The following is a 7,293-nucleotide window of genomic DNA, read 5'->3' as shown; positions in this document are numbered from 1 at the left end:
GCAGGGTATATCAATCCGGGATGGAGGTTATTTTCTTTCAGGGCTTAGAATATTTTGCTCAAGGCTCTTCTTGACTTGATGGTTTGTGTCGAGAAGTCTGCCATTATTCTGATGGGCTTTCCTTTACAGGTGATCTGTTTCTTGTCTCTATCAGCTTTTAATATTCTGTTCTTATATTGAATTTCTGGGATCTTGATTATTACATGCCTGGGGGTAGCTCTGTTTTGGTTGTAGGTGGCTGGATATGCCTCATATATTGTGGGAAACCCTGTAACTGGCTGCCACCTTAACATCTGCAGGCCACACCATCTTAACTCCCTCTAGGAGTTAAGTTTGGTAGTTAAGCAGCACCTTGCCTACCTAGCTTGTCTGGCCTATTCGGGAATTATGTTAATCAGCCCGCCTTATGAGCCCACGCCTGGGAAATTTGAACTGACCTATAAACCTCGGTCTTGCCACTGTTGCTAAATTACCTGCTGATGTCTCAGCACCCAAATCCCTCCTCCTCAATACCCTATATATTTGATACTCATTCCTTGAATAAAGAGAGACTTGATTGGACTTCTTCAACTTGTCTCTGCTCTTTGTGTCTCTTGTTCCCTTTCCATCCCCACTCCCCCTCTAGGGTCTCCATGGACTTAGCCGCAGGCCAGGTCAATATATCAGAATATCATTTCCTTTTCCTATGTTTGGGGAGTTTTCCTTAATTATTTCTGTGAATAACCTTTGTAGTTCCTTTGTTTGTATCCCAGCTTCTTCATTTACATTCTTTATTATCAAGTTATAGATCCTCTTGTCATCTTCTAGCCTTTGTATTTTTACTGCTTGTTTCCTTGTTATTTTTTAAAAGTTTTCCCTTTCATACTCCCACATTGCAAAATTGTCCTCCAGTTTGGATAATCTATCCTTAGTTTCTTTCAAGCTGATTTTCCTTCTTTCCATAGAGTTTTTAATTTCGTGGTGATCTCTTTGAATCTGCTTCATGTATTCTATATTTTTTTATATTCTTCACCAAATGGTTCTCTCCTGTGTTTGAGTTCCTCCCTTCTTCCGTCTGTGTCTGTTTGAGGGGCGCTTAGAATCTCTTTTATTAATCTTCTTATATCTTGCTTTATTTGGCTAAACATCTCACTTTTGAACTCGTCTATGAGGTCCCAAATATATCTCTTTATGTCCACTTGTGCTATGTCTGATATTGCATGTTTGCTGTTCTCATTCTCCTTTGTACTTACCTGTCCTGGGTCAATGTTCTCAGGGTTAGGGCCTAGGGACTTTTTGTTGTTGCTTGTTCTTCCCACCTTTTTTTGCTTCTTCCAGGAGGCCCCAGTATCTTTCTTTGTTGGTTACAATTTTTCTGAAGTGCCCTGGCTAGATGACTTTCCCACTGCAGTGGGCTAGTGAGTTGCAGACAGAGATAGCGTATGCTGGCCCCTCCCCTCCACATCAGTCAAGCACTGTGACCTGCACTGTATTACTTTGCGTCACCTCCCCTCCAGGTGGTGGCTGTGGCAGCAGCGGACTTTGCTCTGCCTCCCTTCTGGGTCGGTGGCTGTGGTGGGGTCAGGGGTGGGGGCAGCTGGTGGGCACCCAGTCATTCCCAGGCCCACAGCAACAGGTCTTGCTGGCAGCCCTGAGGTACCACAGACAGTGGCTGGAGTGCAGCAGCACGGGGATCAACCAAGTTGTGTGAGGTGCACTGCATTTCTTTGCGCCGCCTCCCCTCCAGGTCAGTCAAGCTGCTGTGGCCTGCACTGTCAGTCAAACTTCTGAGATTTCACTGGGTTAGTGTGGTTAGTGTGCACCACCACTATAGAGACTTGACCTTGGATAACCTATTGGGTCTCAGCCAGGTCACGTGACTCAGGCCTAGCTCACTCCATCAATCCCGTTCAGGAAGAGAGCAATTGACTGAAGTCACTGCTGCCCCTTGTACTTGCCAGCCCTGCCTGGTCCCAGAATGTCATCCACTGGAGCCCTCCTATTTATGAAATGGCTCCACTCCCATCACTCACCACAGGTCAATGTAGGCACCCTGTCAACTCAGGCTTTGATTTGCAACTATCATTTTCCATCTCTCTTACTTTGAAAGCAGGTTCTTCCTTGGTGAACACACGCAGGACAGATTCTATTTAGCTTAGTGAATAGCTATGGTTTATACCTGACATGTGTGCAGTCTCAGTAGGCACAACCCGATCATGACCATTGCCATATGCATGGTACTTTTCCAGGCAGGGCATATTTAGGTCAGTTTTGTGTCTGTTCATTTATTCATTCACGCTCTGGGCTTCACAATCTGATCTCAAGACTCCTGTGGCCCACTTTAATAAAATATTATCTGCAGCTTACTAATTTGTGGCTTAAACTGTCCCATCAGCCACCAATCTTGTGTCTCAGATATTCTTGAACATGTCTACACTACAAGTTCACATGACAACTGGTTCTTTCTCCTAAAACATCAGATGTCACTTCCTGCATAATATCTACCTGTTTTATTTTTAATTAACAGGATGATGTGATATCACTAACAATAAAACCCCTTATTAATAAAGTAATCTGAGGCAAAGTCCTAGGGATTCGAAGATTAATAAAACCAAATTCTCACCCTAAAGAAGAGTATACTTTGATGGGAGAGACAGAGAACCATTCATCAAAAAGCAATTTACAAGGCTGGAAAGCAAATGCCAAGAAAGAAATGAACAGCCCAGCTACTAACTCTGATAGCCTTGAGAGGAAGGGTGGACCATCAGGACAATTAGGAATCCTGTCTGGGAGCTCAGTGTAACATAGGGTCTGTATACACCAGGGGCCTAATACATGCTGCCCAGGGATTAGCAAAATAAGTGGGTAATGGTGAGAAATGAACTATGCCTGGAAATACATGTGGAGCTAACTCAGGGAGCACGTGCACACACACACACACACATGCACTTTACCAATGAAGCATAAGCCTACTTTACAGAGAAAAACATAAGTAAGAAGTTAGGAACTTATGCCCTCACTTTAAGCTCAATCTTTGTATTATTGGTGTGATTCACGAGTGATAACTAAGTTAATAGTACTTGCTACATATTGTTTGTATGTGGTACATAAATTAGTGTAAATTCATGGATGCAAACCATAACAGGAAGACAAGGAAAATGTTGATTCAATAAGCCAAGGCATGTAAGTAACTACCTGATTTATTTTGCAGTCTAATAATTTGTTTCCCACATCCTTTCAAAACAGATTTGATGTCAAACAAAACCCAACACAGGAAGTGAGATATGAAGGGAGGGGATGAAGAATGGAGCAGAGTTTTAAAAGCAAACCTGGGAAAAAAACAGAATAATCAAGTAGACTTATAGGTTGAACTACAAAGAAGTCCCAGGGTTTAATTTAAACTAGGAAATAAGTACATTCAGGAGGGAGAAGAAAAATACAATCTTTCTCTTGGTCCCAATTTCTGGAGGAGATTTTCTCATGGGTTGTCAGGGTCTGGTTTTAACCCCACCTATTATTTCATTCCTGCTATTCCTACTTCTACTGCTGGTGGGCCTCTGACTTTTCATGTAGTAGACACTGTGTGAAATCCTATATACACAGTTAAAAAGCCTTAATCCTTCTCAGGGCATGGTGGCACGTGGCCATAACCCCGACACTGAGGGAGGCTGAGGCAGGAGGATCACATTCAAGTTCTACTTGGCAGCTTAGTGAGACTTTGTCTCAAAATTTAAAAAGAGTGGGGAACTTAGTGGTAGAGGATTCTGATCCCATTCTGATTCCAGCATGTCTAACAAAAAAATGCCATAAAATTTGGTTTTATTAGCTCACTCCTCACCCCTAGCTTTGTACACAGCCCTTTCCTTGTGCCATCTTTCCTGAGACAGCTGGACACTGTCCATGAGTAGGCCTCAGAGTGAAAGGCACAATGTGGTGTGCACACTGCACCTGGCAGAAGCTCTCCGGGGCAGAAGGAAGCGCTGGCTTCAGAACCGGCCTTTACCTGCAGGCAGTCAGGGAGCTGGGGGAAGCAGTGGCCAGGCTGGGATCCCTGTCTGCAGATGGGTACACGGGTGTCCACCACCCATTAGAAGCAACCATGATGGGGAAGCCAAAGCATTGGCCTAGGGCCCAGGGCTCAGACCCAGCTCTGCTGCGGCTGGCTGCACACACTGACCGTCCCACTAGATTTAACTTAGCTTCAGTTTCTTCATCGGTTCAGGTGACAGGAAAAGACACCATAGGCTGAGGGTGTCCACAAGCACAGAAACAGGAGGCACACTGAGGGTATCCACAAGCACAGAAACAGGAGGCCCCACTTTAAAATCCTCCACCTTCTTGTTTCTGCAGAGCTTCTAAGATGCACTGGGCTTCCACAGTTAGGTTTCCAGGCTTCCTTGTGCTTTCTGGCAGTGCACATTTCGGCCTCCTGTCAGTGTGTTGCAGGTCCTGCTGCCTGGCTGCCCCGAGCCCTGCCTCTTCCGTGTCATCACTGAGTACCGCCCAACCCTAGGTAAGAAAGGGAAGGGGTGGAAGCAGTATTTATTGCCCACAAACCTTCCCACACAAACAGAGGCAAGCTTCTCACAAGAGCCCGCTGAGGTTGCAGCACCCCGGCCCCTGGCACGTTGCCTCACCCCTCTCGGTTCATCCACAGGCACCCTGGCTTTCAGGTCACCGTGATCATGACAGATCCATTATCTGCATCTGCTCATTTTATTTATTTAAGGTGGCTATAAATATTTCCTAACTTACTTCATCCCTGCATGATTATCTCTGCTACTGGTTGTAAACCATTCCACGGGGTAAAACATTGTATTGAAAAGCATGATTTTCTGATTGCTGGCTTCTTAGGTTTATTTATTAAATAATGCTATAATGATACCCTCTGGTTATAGCCTTACTTCACCCATTATGAGTTAAGAGGAAAAAGCATTCATGTTTGTTTTTCCTAAAAGCTGAGCCACCGTTTCCGAATTCCCCCCATGCTGCATATTGACCAGCCGTCTTTGCTTCATCTTGCTTTGCTCTCGCGGGGTCTTCTGGCCCATGAGGAAAGCATTTAGCTGCTGTTTCTAATCACGACTTTTCCCTCAACAAATATCTTTGAACACTGCTTCTTGTTCTCCGAAAAGGCCAGGAGAGTTACGTAGATTCTTAGCTAACACTTGTCCCATTGTAACCCTCACTGCAGAGCGAGTCTGTCCAGAGCAAGAGCGGGAATTCTATCCAACAGAGCATGGGCTCTGTGCTCAGCCCCGTCCACCAGCAGCTGAAGAGCGTGCAGGGTTCTGCAATCCTGAGCCTTCCAAACTAGGGCCAGCTGGGCACCGAGGACCACTCTATGTGTCTGAAGCAGAGCATGTTTCACAGCGTAGCCCCACAGGCGATAGGAGGCCCAGCATCCAAGCTGGGGGGGCCACTCGGGGGGTGGCAGTGGAGGAAGTCACTAGCATCACGGATCAGGGGCCCCTGGCAGAAGCAGCATCCAGAGGCCTGTCCCCAAGGGATCAGAGGAGGTGATGCCACCCTACAGGAAACAACCTGAGGCAGCGAGAAGGATGGACATAGGCTCTGTTTGAAGTGCTGATTTGGAGGCTCGAGGAGCATCTCCACAGCAGAGCTCTTGCCTGAGTCCTCCTCAGGACCATCAAGGGATAAATATCCGTAGCAGCCTCAGTTTTGTTCATAGTGGCAAACAGACCTGTGTGCTAGTCAGCTTCGCATCCCACAGCAAAATACCAGAGGACAAGTGTTTATTTTGGCTCCCAGCTTCACAGGTCACTGTCCACTGACCACTCCATTGCTTCTAGGCCTGTGGTGAGGCAGGAGCATCATGGTGGAACAGTGCTGAGAGGAAGGCCGCTCACCTCATGCTGGCTAGGAAGCAGAGGGAGAGGAAACAGCCAGAGAGGAAGAGGCCAAGGAGAAGATAAAACCCCCAAGTCTGCATCCCCATGATCTGCTCCTTGCTAGCCAGGCCTCATCACCTGCTTCTCTCACCCTCCAAGTTACTGACTGTGATCCATCAGTGGAGTGCTCCACCAAAGCAACCAGATCGAGTTAGACACCTTAGGAGTCAAGCATCTCCTGGAAGCCCCATGTCTGAACACATGGGCCTCTGGGGGGCTTTGTAGAGCTAAAACAAAACATTCTGCTTATAATTTTGAGCCCAAAATTATTTATTAAAGGGTCTTAATAGGCCCTGGAGTCTTGGGGAGCTCAGAGTCAGACTTGGGAACTGCATTCTCAGAAGGGGCATGCATGCGACCCAGTGGGTTGGGAGGCAGGCAGTGCCCAGGCCCGGGTTCACCCTGCAGACCCAGCACAGGCACCGTGGCAGCCTTTCCCACAGCTGCCTCAGGAAGCTGAGGTCTCATGCCACATGGCACCTGTCTTCCATGCAGGGGATCGACCCTTTCTGCCTACGCCAGGTCTTCACTGGCTCGAAGCTGCATCTGGCTCTTTGCAGCTGCAGAAGAGGTTGGAAAAGAGAACTCTGGCTTCTACTTTGGGGAATGAAAGACTCAATGGGCCGAGTTCGGGTTTATGAGTGGACAGTGTTTGCCACTGGCCACACGCGTGATGACTGCTCCGTGTTTGTGCACTACTTGGTGTTTCCAGGTGTTGTTACACCCGTGACCTTCATAAAAATCAGTGGAGTGAGGTACACTGACAAATGGTCCTGCGTCAGGTGAGGGCTGGTGGGGGAAATCTGTGTCTCCCAGCCACGCAATAGCGATATCTTTCAAAGGCATCACCCAACTTTAAAGTCAGAGTGAAACTCAGAGATAAGGCAGCCTCCTTCCCACCAACCCTATGCTCTTCCAAGTTCCCAAACAGCCCCACTTGTAGGAAGAGTCTCTTTTTCTAACTGTGGTTGATGTATATTTCTGAAAGGAGATTATTTGTCCAAAAATTCAAAATTAGATAAATAACTACCACCAGATTGTGTTTGGTGCCTTCCTGTAATCTCAGCAGTCTGGGCGACTGAGGCAAGTTCAAGCCAAGTCTGGTAACATTTAGTGAGATCCTGTCTCAGATAAAAAACATTTTAAAAGCCCTGGAGACATAGCTCAGTGTAAAACCCTAAGTTCAGTCCCTAGTATGTGGGAAAAAAAAAATCCCCCAAACCCAACCCCAAACCAAAACTCAACAACAATAGATAAGTGGATAAAATCAGGATGAAGACAGGATTATCCTTGGGGAAGACATTTAAAAATTCTAGTTTTATAGCTAAGCTCTTAAAACAGCCTAGCTATCTGTCAACAGATGAATTGATGAAGAAGATTATATATTCATTGGAATATTATC

The sequence above is a fragment of the Cavia porcellus genome, unplaced genomic scaffold (assembly GCF_034190915.1).
Source record: "Cavia porcellus strain 051 isolate PalLab524CR breed Dunkin Hartley unplaced genomic scaffold, mCavPor4.1 scaffold_7, whole genome shotgun sequence".
Taxonomy (NCBI): domain Eukaryota; kingdom Metazoa; phylum Chordata; class Mammalia; order Rodentia; family Caviidae; genus Cavia; species Cavia porcellus.
The sequence above is the reverse complement of the archived record's forward strand: the minus strand, read 5'-3'. Positions refer to the sequence as shown.